At 47.2% G+C, this 26,806-nt stretch overlaps 1 non-coding gene across 1 annotated transcript; it reads right to left on the bottom strand.

Moving 5' to 3' along the window:
• Positions 1-4,480: 4,480 nt before the first annotated feature.
• On the bottom strand, positions 4,481-4,553 carry Trnas-gga. Its single transcript has one exon. It is a non-coding gene; the product is annotated as a tRNA-Ser (tRNA).
• Positions 4,554-26,806: the final 22,253 nt, after the last annotated feature.

Genomic DNA, 26,806 nt, shown 5'->3' with positions numbered 1-26,806 from the left:
CTACTACAATGGCTCAATATAGATACCTCAGGCGCGCCGAGAAGCGGCCGCAGTACCCCCTCCCCCCTCTCCTCCGGCAACGCCTGACACGAAAGCGGCGCCCGAGCGCGCGCTCTGCTGAAGTGGCCGCCAATGGCTATCTAGGAGCCGTTTCGCTCAGCCAATGGGAGGATGGGCATTTGTTTCGTTTTTTTTTTTTTTTTTTTCGGTTACACACGCCGTCGGCTCCGCTTCGTGGGATTGTTAATGCTTTCGAATTAATAACGGCAGATCATCGGCAATTTACCCACGTATCTTAACTTCCCCCACAGAGGAGTAAATCAGTAATTCTTTGCAAGAAGCCGTACTTTCTTTTTTACTGTGTTTGCTGAAGTGAATGCGGGTATAGTTGGTGTTGACATTCCAAGGAAAACGTCTTGGCGCAAGAGTAAAATTTTTTTTTTTTTTTTGTATTTTTGCGCATTAGCATTGTTGCTTTGAACCCATGGTTTTTCTTCGCCCGGGTTGAAGGTCGCTTCGTTTTGCGTTTATAGCGAGGTAACGTTTTCCTCGTTAGCTTCTTAAGGAATCCAACTAAAATAAAATTGTTACTCTTGGTTTTTCTTATCTTGGAGAGGGGAGGCTAAAACAAAGCCGATCAGATGTTGCTTTACAAGCCTCTGCCTCCTCTCATAGTAGCAGAGAAAGCAGCGTGAATATACGCGGTGCTCGAAACAATAATACACTTACAGACAAAACTATAAACGAATATGCAGGTGTATAGAAAAAATAACATTACGCGAAGGGAAAAAAAAAAAAGAAACGTAGGAGAATAGTGCCGAGAAAATAAGAATCAAGAAAGGAACAGATGGTCAACTACAAAAAGGTGGGCGGCATTGTTGAAAGGGAACGCGTGCCAGCGATCTGCATCGTCTCGGGTGCATACGAATGGCGTTAAACTGGTCGTTCTGCCTTGCAATGCTGCCCTCGCGTGTCCCTTGCCGGTAGAATCCCTGAACGAGCGAAGAAACGAGCAGGGTGTATACGATTGAAACGGACGCGTGAATATAGGCGAAAAATGCGATCGCACAAAGGCGCCGCCTTCACCTTCGCACATGCATGTGTGTGTGTGCGTGTGTGTGCTTTTGTGTGCGCGCGCGCGTGCGTGTGTGAGCGTGCGCCTCTGTGTCTGTGCGTGTGTTTCTGTCTGTCTGCGCACAAAGGCGCCGCCTTCACCTTCGCACATGCATGCATGTATGTCCGTGTGTCTATGTGTGTGCGTGCGTGTGTGAGCGTGCGCGTGTGTGTCTGCATGTCTGTCTTTGTGTGTATGTATGTGTGTTTGAATGAGCGTGTGTGTATGTCTGTCTGTGTTTGTACGTTTGCGCTGTCTATCCGCACGCGCGCGAGGGCGCGCGTGGGTTTGTGTGTTTGATAAAGAGGTGAGAGTTTTTTCTATATTGTTTGGAGCCTTTTTTGCACGCGGGAATTCATTTCGGGATGCTTCGCAGTTTGCCTTTTCTGGGTCTGGAACGAAGGGATCTTGTTTCCTTCCAAGACGGCTACATTTTGTTGCAATAAGCACGCTTTTTGTTCTTTTCTCTCCGGCAGCACGAAGACCGAAATTGCTACACGTTTGGATCAATATCGTTGAGACCTTGTGTACGGGGGTATCCGTCTTCCTTCATGTTGTCCGCCTTAATTAAAATGTGGGTTCTATGTGTGTCATGCACGTGTCTTCTAAATTCTTGGTGCATAAAATACCCCCTCTTGGCCCCTTTAAAAAAAAAGTGTGCGAGGTTTTTTTCTATGTCTTCTAATGGACATACGACTGAACTTCTGCCTTCCGTAATATCTTTCATTTCATTTGCCTAGTAATATCTAATGTGCGGAAATATCCTTTTTCTTACGTATTAAGCGGTTGTTTTTTTCGTCCATCTTTTTTCCTTTAATTCCCTCCTCGCCTACTCAGAGTAGTCTGCCAGTAGCTTAAATGAGTAGCTCAAGAACCTAGCGTAGAGCGCTTTTAATCAATCAGTTAATCATTTGATCAGTTAGTCAACCAATCTATCATCACTTAATCAACAAACACACCAATGAACCAATCGATGTTTATTTTTTTCTTGCTCTTACCAACAGCTTGGAAGCATTCACGATAAAGTACACAAGCATGCATAAAAGATTTCCTAAAAAAAGTATCGATGTTATAATGACCTGCGTATCAGAAACGTGTTGGATTTGGAGTACCTGCATGTGACGCTTGCTGCGCAACACGTGGTAGCTCTTCTTACGAGTTGCTTGAAGAGGCAGTCACCTCTTCTCCATTGTTTTAGGAACCCTCATTCGCTACGTAGATGTAAATTCTATAGCATTTCTGAGTGAATCTTCTGCCTTTTTTTTTTGTGTGTGTGTGTGTGTGTGTGTGTGTGTGTGTGTGCGCGTGCGTGCGTGCGTGCGCGTGCGCGTGCGCGCGCGCGCGCGCGCGTTTGCACCCTCTAATTAACGAAGCAGGCGGTGCGCCTTTGTTACACATACCTAGTTCAGTTATGCGATATGATATATATAGTTACCAAGGTCCCGATTTTGTTTATATTGCTACGGAATACTACAGAAACATTTCAATCGCAGTAATGCTACCACAGAAGTCGTTCGTTGGCCTTACAGAACAGAAACTTGTGGGAATTGGGTTGAAACGTGACAGGAGACTTAATAAAACGTCGACAAAAACATTCCCTAGAGGTTAATAATAATAATAATAATAATAATAAAAAAAGAGAAACGTTTACGCGGTACAAGACGCGTGCAGATATGATATGGCATTTCAACGACGGTCTGCGATGCAATTTTGGTAACAATGTTTCTGTTTACGTGTATGTTTTAAGCCTATAAAGTGAACTGTGCGATAAAGTTGAGTGCGGTCTGCCAGTAGCACCTTTAAAAATCAAGGCCTGTTACTGCCCCAAACGTCATCACTAGTGGTTCCACGCAGTTTCGCCTAGACGCCAAGATAGTCTCGTTGAACTTCTTTGTGTTTGCCGCTTGGTGGGTGGGGGTCCGAGATGCACAAACGATGACGTCATTCGGAGGCCTTGTGTCTTGTAGGTGGTGCTGTGTCTGCTCGCTTTGTCCGCGCCCGGAGGCGGTGTCCTATCAGCAGTAGGAGAGAATGGACGAGCCCAAGATTGCGATCAGATAATTGAATTCGGTGAATAGTTTGTTCGCGAATTCGGTGTTGCCAACCCGATCCAATTATATACCCGGAGCGTTTCTCGGGAACCAAGGAGCTAATTGCCTGGACGTGTGGGTCATCGACCCGGCGATGGCCCGATTGGAACACCACTTCTGAATGTACTTTATTCAAAAAAGCTTTCATTATCCTCGGGGTTGTAATCGCTGCGTGCGGGATAGAAATTACGTGCTTCTTAAAATTTCATATTACATTTTTTTTTTGTACCATTGTGATGCGAAACATTTGCAGTCTTCCTCATTTGCATATAACATTTCAGCTGTCATATTCACTATACAATTTATTTGCCGTTACCGCGGATAGTTTGTGCGCCCGTCTTCCTTAGACATATGGATAGTTGGGCGAGTCGGTGGGAATTCATCGTGCAAATGGCGCGAAATCTTCTCGCTATTTAGTGAAGCGAGGGCTTCATCTGAAAACGAATGTGAGATCATTTGTGCGTTAAATGAGATCGAATAAAGACTCTATATAGTCGGTGACAGGTTAATCACACGGTACAAGCTCCGCCTCCAGCGCGCGTTCGTTGCCTTCCATCGTGCTTTGACTGCGCGTGTGACGAAGCGTCATCAAAGGCAGGAAGTTCTCACTTGGTCCTTACCACCGACAACAAGAACGTTTCGACATGTAGTCACTGACGGGATGAGAACTGCAGGGCGTTTCTTTTAAGGAGGTCCGGCCTCAGGCATGCGCTCCTTGCCTTCTGCCGTGCTTTTGGCTGCGCGTGCACGCTCGAAGCTCACCGGTGGCCCGAGTGTTACGGAAGGCAGGAAGCTCTCGTTGGAGGCCGTGACAACGGAAAGACCTCTTCGCTGTTGTCATCCTTTCGGCGACTGTACCCGGTCCGTGGCGGAAAACGAAACCCTGTTTCTCGTTTATAAACTTCGCGTTCTGGACAGCCGAAAATCCATCAGCATATCCCTCTTGTGGTGGTGATACAGAATGCGAAAGTTCGAGAACGTGACTTCGCTGGGATAAAAAAATAAGAGAAAAACAAATTATCTATATCTGCCAACTACGTTTTGTGCCGACGGCCAACTTAGCCTAATAGTCGTCAAAAAACAAAATATTGCAAGTCGTCTTTTTAGAAAAAATAAAGTTTGACATTAGAGAAAGACAATATTGTTTTCTTTTTGATTGAGATGCAGTTCAATGCAAAGATACAAGCGAGCTGGACAAGAATGTCAAAAATAATCCCTGGAGAAGGGGAACAAAGGACAAACACAGCTAGGTGAGTGGTGCGCGACCGACAATATCCGCCCGGTCCTGGTATCGAACCAGGGACCTCTCCATTTCCAGTGGAGCGCTCTACTAACTGAGCTAACCAGGAGTTAGACGTGAGTAGAGCAAACGGGTTTCATCGGCTGCCACCAGTCTAACACCAACAAGGGTGAACGGCTCGCATTTCTAAGGTGGCAGCTGATAAAACCCGTTTGCTCTACTCACGTCTAACTCCTGGTTAGCTCAGTTAGTAGAGCGCTCCACCTGTAATGGAGGGGTCCTGGTTCGATACCAGGACCGGGCGGATTTTTTTCGGTCGCGCACCAGTCACCTAGCTGTGCTTGGAAATTTGTGTTGGTCCTTTGTCCGCCTTGTCCCCTTTCACCAGAGATTATTTTCGTCATTGTTTTTCTTTCCTGCTAGCAAATGGGGCTTTTTTTTCCCTTTTTTAAATTAAAATACGCGCTACAGGCACCCACAGTTCCGTGGTTAGGTTTTATGAATATTAGGCGGCAGACGTAGGCTCTCAAAAACACTTCGTCTTTTCCCTTTCGATCCAGTGCATTGTCAGACCATCGTATTTATCACCTCCGCGAGCGCCACATTCACAAAGAGTCTCCGCCTCGTTCGATGTGGATTTTACGTATGCTTGCCGAAAAACCGTGTTCCATTTTCTCCCACGAACCGGTATGTCTCGAAAGACGCTTCATTGTCTGTAACAATTCGGAAATCGAACGGGATGGCGCATCTCTTGGAGATACGAAAGCGGTCGATAGATCCCCCATTGTTCTAAAAAACAAAATGTAAATAATTTTCCGTTTTCGTTTTTTAATGTTTCTTTCGTCTGCCGGTGTAAAATGACTGTCTCCCCCGCCTCCTTTTTTCCGATACTCCGTTTCATCTTACGATGGACCGCAGTGGACGCTACGAGCCATCCCAGCCAATCCCGCGCGGTGAACATGTCACGTGACTACGCATCCTGTTCGTCGATGCGCCCACCCTCCCGAGGGACACGCGACACTCACACGGCGTTGGATTGGCTTTGATGTCTCGCAGCCTCCTGGGCGGTCCATCGTGAGGCGTATACGGAGCGCAAGTTCGTCCGCTTCTTTTGCAGTGGTTGTGGTGACGTCAGAGTGCTGAGCTCTGATTGGCTCGGATCGACAAATAGTGGGTAGACCTCAAGGCAGCACCCCCCTCCCCCGAAGTGGTGTGTCACCAGAGCCGTGCGGTGGTGTATATACTAGTTTTTGTTACGTCGATGCCGTTCATTATCTTTCTTTATACTTCACAGGCCCGTTAGCATTCGTTGCGATTGAATTGGATTGTGGCGGCTTAACCTCTTGTACCGGGCGAGCGCAATGTAAAAAACTGGATGTAGAAAAAAACAAAACAAAAAAAAACAAAAAAAAAACAACAACGAGATTTCAACGTTTGCAGTGTTGCCGACTTGTCGGCAGGGCTCCAAAGTAGAGAGCCTGATTATAATGCAATTAGTTGCAAAGGTGCACGCGAGCTGGACTAGAATGACGAAAATAATCCCTGGAGATTCGTGTTTGTCCTTTGTCCCTCTCGTTCCCCTTCTCCTAAAATTTTTTTGTCGTCATTGCAGAGCCTAGATTGAAGAAAGGAAGCAGCTCAAACCGTGGGCAGCGTTTGCAATTGAATGGCGGACGTCTCATCCGCAGATTGGGTGCATGTGCGCGTGCGCGCGTTGTGGAATGGCGAGAAGGATAGCGGGAACGGAAAGACTGGAGCAAGACGGAGACGCTTGGAGACACTTTCGCGGCTTGCATCGCAGACGGGAGTCCATAAACCACGTGACCTCGGTCCAGCAGTCGGGAAACCCTCTGACATCTAGGCACGCTAATCCAAGCTCTCCACAGCGGTCAACGTCCTACTTAAGAGGAGCTTTCCCGTTCTTCCAACGCCGCAGCTCTCGTATCTTTTCCAAGCTTTCCTAATGGGCCAATCGCTCGCGGATCTTTCTGCGTGCCTTGGCGGGGATGCGTGTCTTCCCCGGGAAGCCTTTGTTTCGACTCGGCCCTCTCGGACCCTTTCGGAGTCTTTCTCCCATTTTCGAGGCCGAGTGTTGTTTTGCGAAATGGCTGCTGCTGCTCGCTGCGGAATCCTCCGGGCTTTGCGGTCAGCGCGGGAACCTCGATGGCGCTTTGCGGCGGGTGAACGACACTTGGACGCGTGGCACACCGTTTTTATTTATTTCGTTTACTTTTTGTGTATTCTGCACTGGCGCGGATATTGTTGCGCAGCATCCGTACGTGTTTTGAAATTTTTTTTGCAGAGTGCGCGCGTAGCTTTCCGAAGTACGCGCAGTTCTCCGAGCTTTAGAACCCAAGGGACAATAGAGTGGTATGTTTCGCTCGGCCAGGTTGCACTGAAAAAGCATGCTTTTTTTCTTCTTTGGAAGGGTAGAAGTTTTAACGAACATGAACGAAATTTTTCATTTTTAATTTACATTACGTTGCGTGTGCGCAGCCGGCGAAGTTAAAACTGGATACGCAATTATATTTTGCAAGGAAAAAAAAAGGGGGGGGGGGTTAGAACGTATAAACAAATTGTTTTCTTCACCGTTTAATTTTGAACATTTTGCACGGGACGTCGGGTGCTCCGACGTTACGGTGTGACGTGGCGACGTCACGGTAACAATACAACTTGTTACCATGACGTCACGTCTCCCAAGCATGTCGCTTCACATGACGTCAATCAATGAACATTATATTCTTCTGCACTTCCAGATGTAAAGCGATATAAGTACTGCTTGCCATGCGTCGGAGAACTTTGTGCAGCTAAAGGTCGCTGCCAATTGTTTTCTTTATTAATGGCGTGCACAGTAGCAAAGCTGCGTCTAATGTCCATCGAATCTCGATGCGTTGGACATTGACGGGAGCGTCTCTTGCAGTCTGTATGCAGGGTGTTTCAGGAAACTCCGGCAAAGTTAATTTTGCAAAATCTACGCATCGCACACAAAAAAAAAAAGTTGATGTTTTTTTTTGGTTTTTGTTCAAGAAAATTAAGAAAGCTCAGAATACCTTAGTCATTCTAAATTACAAATAGCGCTAAGACAAGGACAGATGAAGAAGTGGACAGGACACGCGCTAACTTACAACTGACGTAGAGTCACTAAATAAGATTATAATGCAATTAAATGCAAAGGTGCAAGCGAGCTGGACAAGAATGACGAAAATAATCCCTGGAGAAGGGGAACAAGAGGGACAAAGGACAAACACAAATCTCCAAACACAGCTAGGTGACTGGTGCGCGACCGAAAAAATCCGCCTGGTCCGGGTATCGAACCCGGGACCTCTCCATTACAGGTGGAGCGCTCTACCAATTGAGCTAACCAGGGGTTAGACATCGGTTAGACCCGTTTGCTCTACCGATGTCTAACCCCTGGTTAGCTCAATTGGTAGAGCGCTCCACCTGTAATGGAGAGGTCCCGGGTTCGATACCCGGACCAGGCGGATTTTTTCGGTCGCGCACCAGTCACCTAGCTGTGTTTGGAGATTTGTGTTTGTCCTTTGTCCCTCTTGTTCCCCTTCTCCAGGGATTATTTTCGTCACTAAATAAGCTACGCTTTCAGGGTACCGCATTCCTTTTCTTTGGCATTTTGCCGACAATACAGTCGCTCTATCCAACAATATTCGGATTCGCTGCGGCGTCATTGGTCAGCTGCAGTCACGTGAGTCGCTATCATCATCATCGCGTTTTCTCAGCGCCACCATTTTGGGTCCAGCGGTCCTCTGCCTGCTGCTGTTTACTGTTTAGTGCGCGCGCACGCTGAATTCCGTCGCTCAGCACGCTTGTTTTCCGTGTTACGTCGAGATACGAACAACTGCCGCAACCGCCAGCTGCGGTTGCGGCAGCTGGCGGAGGCGACGGCTACAGCTCGGCTTGACTTGGCTAGAGTCACCCCTCCGTCTGCGCGTGGACCCAAGATGGCGGCGCCACACACAAGCACAAACAATTATTTTTTTTGTGCTTGTGTGTGTGTGTGGGGGGGGGGGGGGAGGGGGGAACTAAAGTAAGACAAACAGGTAGCCGGTTGCGCCTTTTGTTTTAGCCGCCGCAGAACCACACTGCGCCGACAGCCCCTAGATGTGCGCCGCTGCGCCGACTTATTGGCTCCAAAACGTGCTTTGGGATCACCGCCGCGGACTTCAGTCTCGGTTGAAGCGACGGAGTGGTTCTCCAAGTTCAGAGTACAAGTGTGCCTGCTAGGGTGCGACCTACCCTATTTTGAACCCTCGTCCTTGAGTACCGAGCCTTCTACCATCTGGCAGGCCGGTAGTCGGTTTTATTTCGAAAAAGGGGGGGGGGGGGGGGGCGGCCGCCCCCGTCGCCCCCCCTCCCCCCCCCCCCTTGGATCCGCGCCTGCACCGAACCCACACCGTGCAGATCAAACAAACGGTCGCCATATTTGTTTCTCCGCCGCCCGCCGCTGGGCGCACTATACGGCGAGTTTTAGTAGACCGTGTTTCCCCCTCCGCTTAGCCGTTCCGCCACCCGTCTGCAGCCAAGGCCATCGGCACGCAAAGCGCAATGGCGGTTTCTTCGTTGCGGAGGGTTAGCGGAGGGGGAAACACGGTCTACTAAAACTCGCCAGATTGGAGCGGCGCCGCGCCGCTTGGCGCGTACGTCACAGTGACGTAGAGACGCCAGCACCGGTTGCGATGGATACTGCCGCGCTGCGCCCGTTTTCATCGCTCGGCTCGTGTGTCCCTCTGCTTTACGAGGGGTGCGAAGCTGTAGCTTCGCGCCTCGGCCACAGGAGGGCGGGACTGTTGGCGCCCAAATGCCAATCTATGTCTATAGACTGTCTATCTATAGATAGACAATCTATAAATAAAAAATCTATAGACAATCTATAGATTGCCTACCTATAGATTGTCTTCGGCCCACCGAAGACAATCTATGTTGTCTTCGGTGGGCCGAAGACAATATAGATTTAATAAAGCCATTGGGTTTTAGAGACAGCGAAGGAAAAGTGGATTTCAAGACAGTAGAGATTACCAAGCAAAGATTAAGTGAATGGTGGCAGAAAGCGAGAGAAAACTAGGTATTTTCTTATTAACTAATGGCAATGGGTTTTTATAGCCTCACTTTCTTTTCATTGCGGAGTAGATATAGTTTTCACATTTAAATATTCTAAGCTTAAATGGCAAAACAAAATGGTTAGGTGGCGCAAGCTACCGCCCGACCCAAAGGGCTCAGCCGGATTCATTCATTCATCCATCCATGCATCCAAATGCATTCTGATGGTTTTGGTGAACTCGAGTTTGTCGGAGTTCGTGAAGCAGCCTGCATATCAAGCCACTACAGGCACTGACAGCTTAATGAGATGCGGGGCGTAGTTTGTTATGTTCTCGCTTTCTGATTTATCGTTCGGCGTTCTACTCGGCTGTTCCCCCTCATGTAATGCCCCTAAATGAGGCCTTTAAGGCTACAATAAATAATCAAATAATGACGCCGTAATTTCATTGGCTGCGAAGCGATAAGAAAATGCTCGGCCCTCGCCTCGCCCCGCGTTTCTCAAGTTATCAGTGAGTTTAGCAGATGTGCACAGAGTCGGCGATACGGAGCTCCTAACGCGTTTTTCTGTTCAATCGATCGCGTGGTTCATCATCCGTCGCAAAGTTTCCATGATGCATAATCTCGTTACGAAGATCTTGATTGCCCATATTTTCTCCTCCTATAAAGAAAAAAACAAACAAACATTAAAACCGAGCTATAAACATGTGGCTGTCATTTGCAGCCATTTTGTAATACTTTGTGGAGAGCTTTACTCGCTAGAAAGTGTCACCTACGCAGCTTAATGCCGAGATGGATCACACGTTAGCCTCTCTTTTGTTATCTTTTCGTGTCGTTTTACGTTGTTGCAAGTATTCGTTGTATTTTGTTTTTTAATCTCGGAAATTTCGTTATTAACCCTCTCCTTTATGTAGCCTCGAAGGTCGTCAATCACTGTAGACGGGAGAAGGATTGGGGGGGGGGGGGGGGGGGGGGGGGGGGGGGGGGGGGGTTACGAACGAAGGAGGACATGCAAGAAACGTAAATTAAGCAGTTCTAAATAGTATTAGTTTTTACAAAAGAATAAGAACAACGACTAAATTAAAAGATGAACGTAACCTCGAAGCTCGTAAAAATAGCGAACGAAAAGTGTAAGTACGTGAAACTAGATCTAAATTTCGAAATTTCCAGAACACTTTGGAACGCGAGAGTTCAGGTCTGATGGCTGTACAAAAACCTTCCGTTTAGAAGGAATAACAGGATTGCTCTTCGAAGCAGGACTCGGCGAGAGACCGTCAATTAGATTTGTGTGAGGGGGTTATTTCTTTTTATTTATTTATTGTTTCTGCCAGGCCGTACAGAGCACGAGTGGTACAAAATTGAATACAGAACGCAACGAGGGTACTTATTTCAGGCATAGAAAATATCGAGTTCTTTGGTGAATGACGCGACATCTTTTGAATTAACAGCACAGGACGGTAGCTTGTTCCTCCATTCATTATTACATCGAACGAAAATGAGTAATGCTAAAGTTGAGGCTTGGGCGAGTTGGTACATACTTCGGAAATTAAAAACAGCGCGGAAAGACGAGGACCAGACAAAGAAGTGACACGGACGCAGCGCTACGTCCGTGTCACTTCTTTGTCTGGTCCTCGTCTTTCCGCGCTGTTTTTAATTTCCGAAAATGAGTACTTAAAACGATCTGTTGAGCACCAGTACGGTTGGATATAGCGATCATGCTTTGTTCTTTGCAGCATAGGCTTGGGTATTGTTATATATAATAGTAGTAGCATTCAACGCCTACTCTGTACGCGATATATGGTAAAGTACACGGGCTTCTTGTGTGGACTGCCGAGCATGTGGGTTGAGTTGAGGAACACCGAAAGAATAAGAGACAGGTGGGACGAGGAACAACTTCTTTCACAAGTGTGCGAAGGAAAGTGTACCTCTCTTATTCTTTCGGGGCTTATTAGGGCTCCACATATTTTTTCCGAACCTGAATTACTGAACCTTTTGTCACTGCGAAAAAGAGAAAAGCGCCGAGGAGTATTAGTTTTCTAAGAGTGCCTTGTGTTTAATTTGCTTAATGCCAGCATACTGATTTTTTCTTCCTTTTTTTTTTAGGGGGGGGGGGGGTTGAAGTATGGTTATCGTTGAACATCCTTGAACGTCCCCGGACACTCCCTTTTATGGTCAACGTGCACCATAATTGGATCTGCCATTGCTGGGTGTTTTCTTGTTTTTATTTTAAGCTTTTTTACCTTTTTTTTTCATACGCAAATAATTATTTTATTGTCGAGTAGATTTTGTCCTTTGTATCGGACGCTCGCTTTTGTGTAAGTGTATACATATATTTTTTATATGGGGATATAAGTAATATTTATATAAACGTTTTCCAAATTTTTCTGCATTTTTTTTTAAATTTATTGTGCAGGAAGTACAATCTCGACGGTGGCATCCCACAAGCCTCTTGGAGGCTTCGGTGCACACGTTTCTCTAAGTATGGCCTATGTTTGTAGGAATAATAATAATAATAATAAACAGCGCCGCGCATTTAGTTCCCTTTGCTCTGTTTTATAATTCCACCGCCAGGCCGAGCCAGCTTTCTTCTGCACTCTTGGGCAGGTGGTAGCTCTCCGCTTCTCTCGTTCAGGACTTTTCCGCTTGGCATCTTCTCATCTAGAGTCGGAAATAACCCATGCTGGTTTTTGTTTTGCTTTTGTTTCTTCAGATAGCTTTTTACACTTTCCGTAAAATTAACTTAAGAATAATTAACCAGCACGTGGCCGTTTTTTTTCTTTTTCTCTCTGCATTATTTCAGTTGATTAAAAAAATATATATATCGTAACTTGTCGCATAAGCCTCGAATGCGCGTCTCTTATATTATCCGTGTAGCGTTTGGTTCTGGAATAGCTGTTTATAGAAGCAACGATGCGTTATTTTGGCTATATTTGGAGCCTTACAAGCGTCGTGCGTTTCAACTGCTGAAAGCGTTCTTTTTTTTTTTTCTTCTTTTTTTAAAGCTGTGTTATTTTAGGGAAGGCGTTAGCCCATCCTCCAAGAGTATTGGATGGAAAGTAACCGTCGACCGTTAACAATTAAAAAAAAAAAAACAAATAAGAAAGAACGTACACATTAATATATATATTTCTATGTCCGGAGTCAAGACGATGCTGAATGTGAAACAGGCTGGAATGATTACGATGAAAAATAATCAGTTAGGGAAGGCAGCAGCTGGAGCGCGCCGATGAAGGGATCTGATAAATGGGGACGGGGAAATTCCGAATTCAACTACGGACCGCCCGATTGGGTTGGAGAGCACGCGTGGGAGTTACATCGATTTTGTGTCACCTCAGCGTCAGAGGAAAAACAGGCCGAGCCTCCTTGTCGCTCCTTTCTTCGAAATCCTCGATTCATTCGCTGTTACAATCCTGTCGGACGTCTCGAACATCGCTGTGCACCACAACGAAAGGAAGGGTATGTCTTTGTGTGTGTGTGTGTGCATGCGTGGGAGAGTCTGAATATCTGTATGTGTGTTTGTGTATATGTGCGTATCAGTGTGGGCGGTAACGCGTTAAAAGTAACGGCGTTACCGGCAACAAGTAGTTTTTTTTTGGTAACGTAGTAACGTACTGGTTACTTTTTCAAAACAGTAACGGGTAACGTACTTACGTTACTTATTTTAAGTAATGGATAACATAGTTACGTTACTGGTAACTTCTTTTCCCCAAGATTAAAAAACAAATTACACTTCAATTGTTTTCGTGTTTTTAGGCACCAAGCCATGTGATTGTAGAGATTTTGGAGTCTTTCTTTGAGTTTTTTCCGGTAAATATTTAGGTGAAGCCGTAAAAAAAATGGAAGTAATGTTTCTGCATGAACATAATGCTTCTTGAAATACGGCGCTTCTGCATGTCTGTACCGCCACAAGAGGGAAACGTTTTAATTAATATTAAAAAAAAAAGTGAAAGCCGTTTACAACTTCCTGTAACGCCGAATTGGAGCGCAGCTCTTGAGGAGGAGGAGTGGAGGGTATATTCCTCCTCCTCCCTCGTGATCATGCCTGCTAGTCCTCCTCCCCTCCTGCTCCCCCTCCCTCTCCTTTACCACCTCCTCGTCCTTCAAGCTCCTCCCCTCCCCTCGCCTCCGCCTCCTCGTCTCTCCTCCCCCCCTCCTCCACCTTCGTACTGCTTTCCTCCTCGCCGCTGAAGTCATGTGACCCCCTCCCCCCGAGGTCACGTGACCCCCCCGAACCATACTAGACAATGAGGGGAGGAGGAGGAGGGGGAGGAGGAGGAGGGCAGAGGTCCGGGGGGTCACGTGACCTCGAGGGGACGGGATCACATGACCTTGGGCGGGCCGTCACGTGACCGGCGGGGGGAGGGGAGTCACCCCCCGGGGTCACGTGACCTTGGCGGGGGAGGAGGAGGAGGGGGAGGGGCGACGCCGACGCCAACGCCGACGCCGCACAGGCTGGAAACGGGTCATGGGACCCCCTCCCCCAAGGTCCCGTGACCCGCCCGGACCATACTACACAATGAGGGGAGGAGGAGAAGGAGGGGGAGGAAGAGGAGGAGGAGAGGGAGGGGCGCGGTTACGCCGACGCCGACGCCGACGCCGACGGCGACGCCGACGCCGCTCAGGCTGGAAACGGGCCCCTAAGAGCTGCGCTCTAAAAGTGACGCAGAAGTAACGTGCGTTACTTTTTATCGGTAGCTGTAACTCGTTCCTTTCTTTTTGAGGTAGCGTAGGTCGGTAACGGGTTACTTTTATTTGCAAGTAACGGGTAACGTATTTCGTTACTTTTTTTCCGGTAGCGCCTACAACACTGGTGCGTGCGTATGTATGTGCGTGCGTGTGAACGTTTGCTTGTGTGTGTGTGTGCGCGTGCGTGAGTGTGTATATGTCTTTGCCTACGAGAAAGAAATATTAGATATAAAGAGAAGAGAGAAACGATATTGATTGTGACGTCGCCAGCGTTCCTCTGACACGCGAGAATCATTAAACAATCATACACGTCTATATATAGATTTTCTCTGAAGTTACTTACGTTCACGTGACGCACATAGAAGTAGGAACGATAGAAACTGCTAAAAGTAGCAACTACAGGCCACCTGTCACTGGTGTCACGATAATTGACCCGAAGGCATTACGTTCTCAAGAGCTTAGTTTTTGAGTCTTGAAACTTGACGTTACCTGCGGGCGGCCCTCGTAGTGACGCGCCGATGCTACCTGGCATAACGCGAGCATTCACAGTTGATTACTGTCGGCATAAGTATTACGACTGTGGTCACGTGACAGCTTCCACATCTTGTCGTGTACAATATTGTTAAAACGGTGCACTGACAATTATTTTTTTTAACAGACGAGGGACAGGCAGTTTGATAGCTATCGCTGGCTATCACCATTGTAATAAATATATAATGAAGTAAAGTGTATGGAGATGTGGACAACTGCAGAAATGTAGCCGACCATTTCATTATCATTAGAAATGGTCTAGCGTGTCACGATATCTTCGACAAAAATGCAGGCGGGGTGAAAACGTACCCCACTAACTAGACCTAAAATACAGGTTAGGGTAGTGCCACTAAATGAGCTACGCTTCAGAGTAACGACACTTGGCCATATTGTGGCTTAAAATCATGGTTGCCAGTTATCTGAAGCTTTATCTGAAATCACAGGAAAGGCTTTTCCGTCCTCCGCAAATGTTTAAACAGTTCGCGACAAGGCGAAGCAAAATTACTCGAGCTTCCTAACACCGAATCTGATGCTGAGGAAGTCGCACTTTTGAATCATGACGATCGGCAGTTGCGTCTGCTGTGCACAAGCACCAAAATGGCGGCGCCCACAACAATATCGGGAAACAGAGTGTCGATACTCTAAGCGCAGCTCATTTAGTGGCTCTAGGTTAGGTTATTCTGAGCGGGCTCGACTTAAAGAAGCGTGTACGAGCGGTTTCTAAAGAACAGTGTCGGTTTACGAAGAATGGATAAAGATATTTTACGAATTTTGGTTCCTTCGGTTTTCGCTCGAATTAATTATTAATCTCTCGAGGCTGTCTTTGCAGGTTCTCGTTGTGTGTCGTCTCGCAAGCGCGTGCATTTGACAAATTAAGTTCGCTCGTTTTTCCTCAACATGGTTTTTGGGATAAAGGGACGGGTTTATCGACATCCTCTTGTTTACTCTCCCTTTCTCTTTATCTCTCTTTGTTTGCTTACTTGACACAAAGCCGAGGTAAAGAAAGAAGAAAAACGATACCGATGTGGCAGTCGATGTGCTTTGAGCCCGAATGTCAGACCGCTCCTTCTTTTCTCTTTTTGATTTTGTCGGGATGAACTTTCTCAGCGGAACGCGACCTTTTCCAATCGTCGATTTTTGAGGCTTCTCCTCGCTTGTTGTTCTATGATTATTATACCCTTTTTCCTTCTGCACTGCGTTCCGATAATTCAGGTGCACGCTTGCTACTTCTCTTTTGTCATATTCTCTTCATTTTATTGTCGTTATGACGATTAAAAAAGAAAAGATTTCTACGGTCCGTTGCAGGTTAAAAATAGCAGACAAGCTCGTACGACGAAGCCACCCACTTTTTCTCTTTGCCAGAGCGAACGTTGGAGAGGAGGCGTGCTTTTAAATTTCTGCTTCCCTTAATTTTGTTTTACTGCTTTTAAATGCGTCTTGTAAATTTATTTTCTTTTTTTTGTTTTTTAGGGTGGGGAAAAAGGGGGGGGGGGGGGTCGGTGATGATGCGATTGGATGCCATACTCCGTTTGACTTTAAGTGTGAGCGTAGCGAAAGCTACAAGAGCGAGCTCCGGGCTTTCAACGTCCCTGCCAAGCACGCGCGCTCGTGCAGTGCAAGCGCTGTTCAGGGCCACATTCTCGCGCTTGTAGCATCGGCTGAGTCTCGACTGAAAGGGATGCTGAACTAAACATTTCAGGGTCTATAATACGTGGCGCACGATCTTTCCATAAGCCAGCAGCACGGTGGCCAGCAGCCGCCGGTGTGCGGGAGCACACGCAAGGAAATTCGCGTCATAGTCGCAGGTGGGTGGGGGAGGAGGGGGAGAGAGAGAGAGCGCTTTGCAAGGTTCGACACTGCAACGTCTTCGTGATTACCCTCTTCCAAGGTTCAACATGCAACAAAAGAGGTCTTGGATTGGCCTTCAGATGACAGTGAAATGTCTGGGCTCCAGGGAAGAATAAAGACAAGCTTGGACATCTCCGCAGTGGGGTCTGGTGTAATAGGTAACCGATTAATTGGTCTAACAAGCACGTAGTTTTCACTTGTGACGATGAAAAGCCTGTCTTTATTCTCCTTTGTCCCGAAGCCCATACAATTCACTGTCATCTTAAGCGCGAATGGCGGACTATGACATCGATTTCGTTGCGTGTGCACACGCACACCGGCGGCTGCTCACTCGTGGGAAGAACATGCGCCATTTATTATGGACCGTAAATTGTTTGGTTCAGTATCCCTTTAAGGTGAAACGACGTAGAGCACCGACATGGAAATGTCGTTCCTATTGGCGACATGAGCGATCAAAAGCGTGGGAGTGGTCGGCCTGCCACGATTGACCGAAGGTTGACTATGACGTCAGCAAAGGGTTTCTCATCGACGGGAATAAGTTTAATGTAAGAACTTCAATTTCGACGGTGTTGGCAGTGTTGGTCTCAGTGCACTATGATTTGAAGCTTCCGCTATGCTCATTACAAACAACATCGAACTTCTGGTTCGCAAGATAATGACGTCACGAGAGGGAACCATAGGAGGGCGCCACCAATAGGCACCGAAGATTGGTTCTTGGTTGTTTATGTTTCACATATTGACGTTGGTTTATATCGGAATAACCCCAAGGCTGCTCGTTTCATTTGTTCTGACTACTCTCCATTTTCCAGTGTCACCGGATAAAAAAAAATCAAGCTGAGTTCCAAGACCTATCACGCCGTGGTAAACATTTCCATCTGCCATTATTTCACAAGCTCTATCGCCATGCATCGCTTCACGGCGATTTTTTTTATAATCACACCCCATGCGAATCACATGCCACTCATCTAGTTATGCACGATCATTCATGCCACGAACCATAATCCACTGGAACAACCTACCGGCTCACATTGCAACTGAACTAGATACATATAACTTCCAAGAAATGGTGCGCAGTTATACTAAACTTAGAATGTTTTTATTCCTGTTTTTATATTGCTTTTGTATGCTTTTTGTGTTGTTTTTTGTGTGTACTGTGATATATTTGCTCCCCCCTCGGGCCCCCTCTATGTCATACCCTCTTACAGAGGGCGTTTAGGTGCATTTTGAATAAATAAATAAATACATCCGGCCGTAAATTGGGAACAATCTTTCTTATTTAACGTGCAGTTGAAGTCTCCCAGTTGAAGTAATTTTCTATCGGTTCTAAAATATGGTTCCATGGGGAAAAAAAAGTCATTACGTGCATTCACAGCTTCGGGAGCGTACACACAGATTATGCACTATTCGTCATTGCAATAAGTAAGATTGCATGCAATGAAGCGCCCCTCTCAATCGGTGGTGAGATCATTAGCAATCAACCCGTTCTCGTTTTCAAAAAAAAAAAAAAAAAAAAAAAAAAAACGCTTTAGGTGTTTGTTTTATGTGTGACACACAGATCGAAATCATTTAGAAACGCGATTTCGCTTTTTTCCTCGCCGGACAATTTTGTTTCTTAAGTAGCCCATACATCAGCCTGCTCAAGGGATACAAGCTAAAGGAGGCGGCACTGCTTTCGCGTAGATCTGAGACCTCTCACGTTGGGTTACCCTGCTTCTCAACCTCTCTGGTTGCTGTGTTTCGTTGATCTTCTGTGAAAGTTTGTCCTGTTTCTGTTGTATCAGAAGTTGTCGGTGTTCTTTCTTGGGTGATAGGGGGGCTGGCAGGTTGATCTGGGAGAGTGGGTTCAGTTGGGGGTGGCCGAGACGTTGGACCTGGAGGACATTATGGGAATGTCTCCGCTCGGTTGAACAACCTCGCTGGCATCCATCGGGTGTCCCGTGGTTGAGTCATGCGCTGTCCCGATCCTTAGCCTGTCGGCGTAGGTTGGGACGCAGTCAGCAATAGTCTGTTTCCGTACCTTTGGCACTTTGTGCACCTCGGAGTCCGACATTGGCGGCGGATGTGGCCCACGCGGTTGCATCGCGGGCACAAAGGAGGTCGGCAAGCAGCAAGCTCTGGCACCACTAAATAGTCGGTAGGTGAGGAATCTTGCTCACGCTTATATCGTCTCAAAGTGTCAGTTGCACCTCTCTCTATCCATGCCTTCCATTCCTTCGCATTCCGACTGCTCTCGTACCATAGAGCGCACGGTACCGAAGGGTTCTAGCGCCTGAACAACTCTCCGGGTTTCCATGTGCCGCAGAGGTCTGAGTTTCACCTCTTTCCATTCTGGGTCTACAGCGAGGCATTTGCGTCATTTCCCCTTGAGCTCTTCGCAGGCGACGAGCTTTGCTTTTCGCGAGGGAAGTCGCACATGCGACCATTCAGACATACGACATTTGGTATTGTCCCGTGGCAATGATGTCCTTTCGGTCAATTATGCCACTGAGGGCGTCTCGAAAGCTCGGTAGAATCGAGCAGCGAGATCTCCATGCAGGAATACTGAATTAAGAACGAGGTTACCAGTAGGTGGCACCTCCGTTCGATATTCATCCGTCGAGGAAATGATAGCAGCAGCAGCAGTAGACGTAATACCTCAGTCGGAGGCCGCTGTTTTCTTGGGCGGAGAACATGAAAACGCAGCCGTTCGAAAGGGCGTCATCTTTTTTCTCTCCGGCCTCCGATGCCCCCTGCTCGGAGAACGTGATCGAGCAGTGGCGGGCAGGTGTTGGCGCCGACTTTTGAGAAGGGTCTATTGCTCTGCACCAATTTTGGGTCGAACTGTGTTAACCTTGACATCGACATTTCTGAATATTATGGTGAATTCCGAGCCTGGAACGATGTTGATATTTCACGTTGCTATGCTGACACTTTTTCGTACGCAGTTATCTGTAAGGACTGTTCAATCCCCCATTTCAAAATCTTATGTTCTCCTTCTTGCGGTACTTATTTTGAATCACTGTTACTTTCGTTTGGCCGTATGTATACAAGTCCTTGAAGGCGTTGACGAACCAGCGTTGTACCATACGATTGTCCTCCTCCTTCCATATTAATTTTGATTATTATAAATACTCCTTCCTTTGGTCGTTTCTAAGCACGAAATGATATTGATTCTCTCTTCTTGATTATTCTGAATCAAGGAAGATCGAGGATGGGATTTTGCTTTCTAGCGGTAGAGTTTTTTTTAGCCCATAAGAAATGGCGGAGGATACTTTTATGTTTATGCCACGTTACCAGGTTCCACTAAGTTTTATAGTCGCTTGGCCGGCGTGTCTTGTAGGCGGTGAAAGTTTCCCGGGAGGAGACGTTAGGGCCGAGTGACGCATCGCTTCTCTCCCACAATCCGGAGTCTCGTCTCCTATTTGTCCCACACAGAGAGCCTAGATTTAGGAGAGGGAGTAACCGAAACCACAGAGACCGTTTGCAGATCAAAGGGACCGTGAAATGACCTTCTTTACTTTTGCCCAAATAACTTTTTCATTAAACCTTCAATGTTCACTGAACGCCGAACAGGCATCCGTTTTTGTTTCGGTTTATTAACTTTTACACGAAAACTTATTGAAATATCGAGTTTTTCCTTCCTCTCCAACTCACCGAAAAACAAGTCGCGGCGTAATTTTCACGGTCGTGACGTACTATGGCACCGTGCAGTATATAGGAGAATGGGAGCGTTAGGGGCGAGCTGGTGGTGTGTTGGTAGGTTTTACCACAGCGTTTTACTGCGCTGATGGCGCCGATGTCACGATATATTTTTTTGTCGGAACCTCTCATCACTGCCATAGGCATATCGCAGCTGAGCGAAATTCAATCAGATATGTCGCGCTACAGCGACAGCATGGGACTGGTCCCATACTCTGGTACGAAGCGCAGCAGGTCGTCAGCACGACAGCCGCTTCTCCGCCGCCGTCAGCCGTTTCCTGCGGTAACTCTAAAGAAGGGAACGCGCTGTCACTCACTGGCGTAGCAGAAAATGAACAGAGTTTTCTACGAACTTCAGCGTTATTAACTTTTATTTTGTCAGGATAGGCTCGCAGGGCAGAGGGGATGAAAAAAGAAAAGAAAACGGCGCAGTTCATCGTCTTGGACGATCACCGCTTTAAAACACGACTTTACTGATAGTACAAATCTCGCCACACGCCTTTTCTCCGATTGCAAAAGACAATGTAATCTTAGCATAGATATAGCAACGTAGAAATATTCTTTCGTCATCTCATAGATGTTGCGATCGTCCAAGGAATGCTACACTAATCACTTTCCTCGGGCAATGAAAACGCGTCGAAATTCGCATTCTTCATACACGCCTATAAATACAGTACGCACCAGTAATATCTTGAATTTGAGCACACGCATGGAGTGCGCAAAATAAGAAATCCGGGCGATCTTCGAGTAGACAAATGCTAAGGAAGCACCGCTGTAGTCGAAGTAAACATAGACGGCGGCACGAGCGTTTCTGCTGTCTTGAGAGTGCCGCCACAACATCACCGCACGAGTAGGTGGATCTTCCCTTCTAGGACGTGCTGGGTTAATCATCGGGACACGCGTCGAGAATTCAGTGGAGGATAGCGCTCTACGCGGAACGATGAGCTTCCACCACGCCGACCACGTCAACGATCACAACCGACGCCATGTTTTTCAGCAAAGCAGCGCGAAACAGCGCAGCCACATTCTTACCTTTCTCTTGCTTTGTTTACTACGCGATAGATGGCGCATAGCTAAGAGCACTATAAAATTGGGTAATTTCCGTCACATCGGTAATTATTCAACAAAATGTGGATCAGAACAAAACTTCTAAGAAGCATTTGCCGGCTATTTATTGTTTATTATCGCGGTGCTGGTGAGGGAGGCTCTTATCCAATAGGCGACGTGAATTTGGCTGAGATGCCTTGGCACCGCGAATGAATCGCAGTGAAAAGGCAGGTAGCTTTCGAAAGAAAGAAGGTGTAAGAGAGTGCGCTTTTCCTTAAAAAGTTCTATAGCGATTTTTTTTTTTTGGCTTTGTACTTTTGTGTTTTTTTTTTCTCACATTTGACGACGTGCGGTGGATGAAATTCGATATCAAAATCGTTTCATGGTCCCCTTAATGTCGGACACCTCCTTCCGCGCAGACTGGTTACTCGTGCGCATGCGCGCGTTTCCGTGCTTTAAGTATGACAGCGGGCAGAGCGACCGAGCGAGGCTTGGAGACGATCGCAGACGATGCGGTTCACTGACAGCCGTAAGAAACCCGGGGCGTGGCTCGCGAAGTTCTTGCTTCGTGGTTGGTTCCTCGCCGTGCTTATTGGCTGATTCCGCTGTCTGATTGGCTGCGGTAATAAGATGTTTGAAACTTTTTTTTTTTTTATTTAAGTTGCTGTTGGTGAATATATGGACCAGAATTGTTTTTTGCAGCGGAGCTGTTAAGAGCTAGTTTTCCCAGGATCGTGTCCCCCGCAAAGAAATGTAAACACTGAACTCTGGACACCTATCACCATCTATGGGCGACGGCGGCAAACCCCGTATCTGGTTGCCGGCAAGGCGGTAGCCTTTCCATTCTGGCTTGCCAACTTGCGGCCGGCCATTACTTTCCATTGTACAGCTCCGCTGGTCTTCCTTCTTCACCAGGGTGGAAAAGCTGAAAGTTATTTTTTTTTTCTCGACATTTTAGCAGGCGGCCATATTATACCGACTGGGACGCCTCCCGCCGGGCATTTCGCGGGGAGTGGGGTTTTGCAGACATGTTCGCCGTCTTCGCTGGCGTGAAAACCAGCGTTAAAAACCGCGCCCGGTGTTAAAACCGCACACGAGGAAAAACATAAACGGCACGCACAAGGTAATCGTAAAGGCTGTGCGTACTACTGCTCACCAGCGATTTCGGCAGTCTCCCGCGGCACAAGTGCTGTCCAATGTCTTCAACTGCAAAAGCAATAAAAAAAAAACGGTTTATAGATATTTTTTTTAAGGGCTCTTGTCCGGTTTTATTTGCAGTGTTGTTACATATGGCGTGTGATTTGCTCAGAGCTGGCAGTAATGTAATTACAGTAGTTTAATTACTTGTTCCAGTAATTAGTAATGTAATTCATTAGTTTTTGTAGCAGGTAATTTAGTAATGTAATGAATTACTCCAGCCACGGTAATTGTAATTAAATTACCTAATTACTTTTTCGCACCAGGCATATGTGTTGTGTTCACAATACACAAGAGCGCTTTTCTTTTTATTTTACTTTTTCTTTTTCCACTACATCTTTCCAAAAAACGCTCTTTGGCCGCCGCTATGTTGCTGATGCTAATGCGGCTGGTGCGACTCTCACGCCCGCTATCAGCTAGACATTTTCTGCCACTCTCTTGAACTGTGAAAACCCGCTCAGCGCGATTCTCTACCTATGTTTTGCGGTTTTGCATTCGACGTTTTCTGGCCCCTCTTAAAGCTTCCGCTTACTTTTTCTGATGCATGCTGCGTACCCTCTCTGTGTTATCTTCCACTGTGAGAAATAGGGCTGGTAAGTGCCTTCCATTCGAGCTTTTCTGCTCGACATTCTCGGGAAACGAAGGAGGGGAAGTAGGTCGAACTAAGGCCCCTGGTGGAACGGCCCTCGACAATGACAATTGTTCGCCCCCCTCCCAGAGATAATCCGCGTAGGGCCCTCAGTCATTTCCAAAAATAGTTGTCCGGGTTGGGGTGGGAAACGGATCAGTCGCGTGCGTTCCTCTGTCCATCGGTAAACATGCAACAGAGAGTTCTAGCTGTGTGCCATGAACTGTGTAAATAATGTAAATAAAGTTATCTCTAAAAGGAACTTATCAATAGCTCCTTTATATTTAAAAGTATACAAAAGTAATGCGAAAGTAATGCCATTACTTTTACAAGTAATTTGTAATGGTAATTAATTACTTTCTGGCTGTGGTAATTTGTAATGTAATTTAATTACACTTCAGCAATTTTCAGTAAAGTAATTAGTAATGTAATTTAATTACAAAATATGAGTAATTTGGCCAGCTCTGGATTTGCTCGCGTTCCAAATCGACGAACAGGCGCGTGCTGCACTAAGGAGATCGCACTCTGGACTGCTGACTTGTAAATATCGGAATGGTATCTGTAGATCTTTCCAATAATCGCGTTCTGGACGCTGCCATATTTGTCTTGTGGGCTATGAAACTCATCCTCGCAGCTTCTGTGGTAAAGGCGAGCCATGAACCACGTGATCTCGATTGAGTGGATGGAAACACTCTCAGATCTAGGCACATTATTGCACATTATTGCACATTAGCGCCTTTTCCTGTTTCCCTTCGTCTGTGTCCCTGTATATTTTTTCGGCGCTTTTTTGCTTCCATTATTCCCACGTGTCCTGGGGGGGCCACACTGTTCTGAAACAAGAAGATAGAAAACGGCGAAACATGTCCCCCCCCCCCCCCCCTTCCCCCAAGGAAAAAAAAAAAGCGTTTTGTTAGCGCCCAGAGATTCTCGGAGGATTGTAATATTTGCTCTTTCGCTTATCCAGGCGCGCATTGCAGGGTGAGTGAAAAGGTTCGTACTTGTTCCCACTACCAGCACCGATACACGATACAGTCTGGTTCTTTTTTTTTTAGTTCTTTATTTGCTCGTGAAAAGTGGGAGGACAATGGATATCACTCGTCGTTACCTTTTCTTTTTCGGTGTCTCGCTTGATGCGAAGTTTGAACAGTAAGAGGAAATACCGGGGCGCGTGCTGGAATTTTTTGAGCTGGTTCATTCTTTTGCGCTTCTCCCCTTTGTACTGCGTCCTGTGCGGAGCAATCGAGGCTGGAGAGAAAAGCGATGTACTCGTATGGTAACGCTGTCGGTCACACCAAAACGACAATTTTAGAGCCAACCTTTAGGGCTGTTGAAAAAGAGAGGGGGAGAGCGTGCGCGTGCGTCTACGTGTGTTCGCGTGTATGTGGTTGTGTGTGCGTGTGTGTCCGTCCCAAGAAAATATAAGGACGCGCTCAAAGTTCATTTCCGCGTCTTATATAAGCCCACGTGTCCCCCGAAAACACGCTAGGAGCAACGCTTTTTTTTTTTTCATTTGTGGATACACAAAATGATTTTTCGGACTTTATTTTATTTACAATGTCCGCGCATCACGCGGCGTGCCTCGCAATTTCTTCCTTTCTCGCTCCTGGCTGTAAATGGCGGTGAGGTATATGTTACCGGGAGTCCTCGGTGCGCTCGGCAGAAGAGCGATATTGAAACCACGTAGCTTCACCTCCGCCGCGGACAGACCGTCGCATGGCGCCCAGCGCTCCGTTGTAATAAGCACGGACGTCGTGTCCGCCTTGTCTCGTTGTTATTTTCGCTTTTTTTTTTAACGCGCACACAGCTTTCCTCGCACATTCCGCTTGTTGCTTTCGTTTTTTTTTTTTTCGGAGGTTATTGCGGTCGGCGACGTTGTTGCGAAACACGTGGTCTATTCGAAAAGGGCAGCGGTTGTTTTCAGGTATTCGCACTCTTCGCTTGTCGAGAGAGCCCGAAGCATGATGGTATGTCGTTTATTGAAAGCCGTTGTTCCGCCGTGGCTGACCTTTCGAATAAACGCTACCACGTACGAGCAACGGCATCGAATCGCTCCGCGGACTAACCGGGAAAGGCAGTAGCCGTGACGAGTCACGTGACGGGTGGCCGTCGTGGACCGGAACTGTGAAGGATGCCCGCGAGTGCCGGGACCGGAATGGAGGATGTTGCGGCAAGGGGCCGTGACGAATAAAAACGTTTATTTACGTACGAACGTGGGGTTAGGAGTTCACGCTCATCGGGAGCAAAGAGAGTTCTCACGCTGCGTCTCCAAGCTTCGCGTCTTGGCGTTCGAGCGAGAATTCACATCCTCCAGTGTTTTGGAACGCCGTCGCCGAGGGCCGTCTTCTTTTGGCCGAGGTCAGAGATCGAATGCCGATTCGAACGCCGTGCACGCGCGCTTCGCTGGTGACGAGCGCTTTGCTGGTGACGAGCGCTTTGCTGGTGACGGGCGCTTTGCTGGTGTCGGGCGCTTTGCTGGTGACGGGCGGTTCGCTGGTGACGAGCGCTTCGCTTGTGACGAGCGCTTCGCTGGTGACGAGCGCTTCGCTGGTGACAACGCATCGCTGGTGACGAGCGCTTCGCTGGTGACGAGCGCGCGCGCGTCTTCACCGTGTCGCCGCGCTGGCGGAGGCTGCGTATCTGCGTCTCGAGAAGAAGACTCGACCTCTGCTGGGCCCAGGAGTGACGAATCAATCGTCGAACGCCGCACCAGGCATGAGTTGGCAATCGCCGGTCGCAGGATGGCCAGGTGTGTTAGCGCACCGCAAATCGGGGCATTTGAGCGAAAGCTGGCGTTGCAGCGTCCTAACGTTGCAGCTGTCGTAACGTCTTTTTCTGACCTTTCTTTAAATATAGCAAGACTGCGCGTGCACAACTTTGATAGACGCGCTGAAGATGCGGGAGAGCGGAGATTCTTAAAAACTCTGGACATGACGTATTGCTGCGGGAAGGGGAGGGGCTTGAGCGGTACTTTATAAATAATCTTCTGCAACCTCCGTGTGCACCGAGTTAAAAAAAAAAATCTCGATATTCGTGATTCTGGCGGCCAAATGAAGACGATTTAAGTGTTTTTCCTCAAATGGATAACCGCTTCAGTTTTCCTTTAGGCTAGTGGCCGTGCTGCGCCCGCTGCATTTCTCATCTAGTGCTGAGACACCAGACGGCCACCGTGACTGACCCACTTCCCGCTGTCTTAACATACACACGGCACAATTACATTTTCTCGGCGAATTAGCGCCGGGATTATCTCTGCGCCGTTGCTCTGTGGGGCTAATTGGTCGCCCTTGCCGCGTGTCGTCACGCGTAAACACGTTGACGAGGGATAGAACCTTTTTTGCCCAGTCATTGTATTTTTTTTTACGCCTGACCTTTTCTTTTCGGTGTCCGGACGTCCCCGTGTTTTCTTTTTCCTCATCTTTATTTTTTAACTTCAGTGTCTGAGTTAAGCTGCGGTTGTTATGGCGGATAAATACGAGCCACTTTAATGTGTGCCGTCGTGGGCGTTCTCCCGAAATGCCCCAAAGCAACGAGCTTGTCAAAAATTGTTTGGGGACGATGTAGGTGAGCGGTGAGGCAGGCGATTGCCGACGTATGTTGTCCTATTGAAAAAAGCAATAAAAATAAAAATAGTTTTGTTTATGTTGTTGGTAAGGTCACGTATGTCACAAAATGTCGCTTCTAATATATATATATATATATAT

The sequence above is a fragment of the Ixodes scapularis genome, unplaced genomic scaffold (assembly GCF_016920785.2).
Source record: "Ixodes scapularis isolate PalLabHiFi unplaced genomic scaffold, ASM1692078v2 PGA_scaffold13__105_contigs__length_92229423, whole genome shotgun sequence".
Taxonomy (NCBI): Eukaryota; Metazoa; Arthropoda; class Arachnida; order Ixodida; family Ixodidae; genus Ixodes; species Ixodes scapularis.
This window is presented reverse-complemented; position numbering and strand designations above follow the sequence as displayed.